The sequence below is a fragment of the Alosa alosa genome, chromosome 4 (genome assembly GCF_017589495.1).
Source record: "Alosa alosa isolate M-15738 ecotype Scorff River chromosome 4, AALO_Geno_1.1, whole genome shotgun sequence".
In the NCBI taxonomy this organism is placed as follows: Eukaryota; Metazoa; Chordata; class Actinopteri; order Clupeiformes; family Clupeidae; genus Alosa; species Alosa alosa.
Window position 1 is genome coordinate 26304483 of NC_063192.1, and position 2500 is coordinate 26306982.

A 2500-nucleotide genomic window follows, 5' to 3' on the forward strand; every position below is an offset into this window, starting at 1 on the left:
GAGACTTTGTTTCTAAGGGGGGAGGGGCGTGGTATTGGCACAGTGCCACGCCCCCTCCCCCTGATCGAAGTACATGAAAGTCCTACGTCTGCTTGAACTACTCGTGGCGCCACGCCCCCTCCCCCCCATCAACAGACCCACCCTCCCCATGTCCCATCGACCCAGCTTCATGAGAGAGCACAAATTCCATTATTTCAAACACACTGTTTTATTTATTCTAGAACCCTATAGTAAATAATAATAAATAATAACAACATAAATTATAATACTAATTTCACCCAAATGGGCCCTTTGAACAGCAGTGGCTCATTCTGCTCTAAATAAACAGAAAACAACCAAATGAGAAAAAGCACATTTAGCCCCAAAATATTCTCTTGAACAGTGGTGGTTCTGTCCGTGTGTGTGTGTGTGTGTGTGTGTGTATGTGTGTGTGTGTGTGTGTGTGTGTGTGTGTGTGTTTATGAGTGATGTGTGTTGTGTTTGTGGCAGATTTTGAAGCCTTGATGACTGATACTGCGGGCTCCCATTTAAAGCACTGTGGTTTAATGTCAGCCATTTTCACAGTCATGAGGCCATCCTTAAAAAATATTCTTGTTTGCAGTAACAGCCAAAAAAATAAAAATAAATGGGTCGGTAGGTAGGTCAATATTTTTTTTTCAAGATTCAAAGTAAAAAAAAAAGTAAAATTTTGGTCATGGTGATTACGTAGGTATTATACGTGCATATTGTGACGTAACTGACTGGGTCCTCAACCCGTGCCTTCACCTCAATCTGATGCAGGTTATGTAGACCAGCCTTTCTCAAACTTCTTTGACCTGAGGCCCAGTCATGGCAGACTTTGGGGTCATAGGGCTCATCTACATGTACCCAACCCCACTCCAAATCAAATTGTCATTATCATTATCACAATCATTATTATGCCTATATTGTTATACATGCACTTTCACTTAAATGTTTTATGACATGCACATCAGAGGACTGCTTTACTAATGTAAGATATAATTAGTTTCATTGCTTTTGCATGGTTGCATGATGCTTGCATAAGAAAAGAAATACTTCTTAAAACAGCAACAATTATATAGGTGCTATTGTTTTGGGATGTTTCCCTCATGCAAGCATCATACATTGGTAGGAAATGGAGAAAAAAAATACATGTTTTTTTTAATTAAGTTTAATTTGAATGCCTGAATGTAAGGATTCAGGAAACACAATACCAGCTTTTTTGGCGAGCAGATAGGTGTAAATCACTGATCTGTTGATCTTTAACAGATAGAAAGAAGGCTACAATAGCTTTTGGCCACGTTATATTCAAATTTGACTATACAATACTCAGTGCTATACAGTGTATTATACAGTCTCTGCTCTGTTTCTATGGAGGTTCCAAAAATCAATGTTGTTCTATTAAGTGTCGTTAAACAATTAAATAGCATTCAACAGGTTGAAGCGGAGCTTTGATACCAACGTTATCGATTAGTTTCAGTTTCTCTCGCGCAGACGCCTGCATTGAATGAACGCTCATACCACCATATTGTATGGCTCCATGTTTAATGACATCGATAGCAGAAACGTTTGTTTTCTTTTTTTGTCGGTCCGCGGTATCTTGATCAACTGCGCAGCAAATTATCAGACGAAGCACCGAGCCTAATTTCACTCCACGACTCCGCGCATAGACTCCGCGGACCAGCAGTCTCCACGTTGCGGACCCACATCAAAACAAAACTATTTCCTGATTGGTTGAGAAATCCTATTTTCTGATTGGCCGATAGGTTAGTAACTAAACAGCAGCTCTCTGAGCTGAATGAGCGCACAGACAGCAACGTTGTGTGACACATATTGCCCTTAGAAATTTCTGTGCGGGCAAGTTAATAATTTCTCTGAGTGAGAAATGGCATGTGTGGCGTGTGAGTGTGTGAAGTCACTGAAATGCGTGTGTCTTGAGAGGTCTGTTAAAGATCTCCAGATCAGTGATTTACGCATGATCTGATCCGCCATTTACCATTCACAAAAGCTGGTATTGTGTTTCCTGAATCCTTACATTCAGGCATTCAAATGAAATGTAATTAAATAGCATATAAATATTCTATCAGTGTTGCATGAGGGAAACATCCCAAAACAATGGCACCCATATAATTGCTGTTGAAGTATTTATCATGCAAGCATCATGCAACAATGTAAAAAACAATGAAACTATTGTAGGCCTAATTATATTTTACATTAGTAAAGCAGTACTCTGATGTGCATGTTTTCACAAACTTTTGTGAACAATCTTAGCACTTTAAACATTAACTGTTTTGAAGTGCATGTATAGCAATATACATGCACTTATATAATTGTGATCTCATTATGATAATTTGATGGGGGTGGGAGGAGGGGGTGGGTTCATGTAGGTGGGCCCTATGACCCCAAAGTATGCCTTGACTGGGCCTCAGGTCAAAGAAGTTTGAGAAAGGCTGATGTAGACGACAAAGCAGCAAGGAGGCGTCATATGATCATTTAAACG

The 2500-nt window shown here is 39.7% G+C and overlaps 1 protein-coding gene across 1 annotated transcript in view; it reads right to left on the reverse strand.

The window, feature by feature from the left end:
* The window catches only part of LOC125293848 (osteoclast stimulatory transmembrane protein), a 7095-nt gene that overhangs the window by 3747 nt on the left and 848 nt on the right, over window positions 1-2500 (reverse strand). The window lies entirely within an intron of this gene.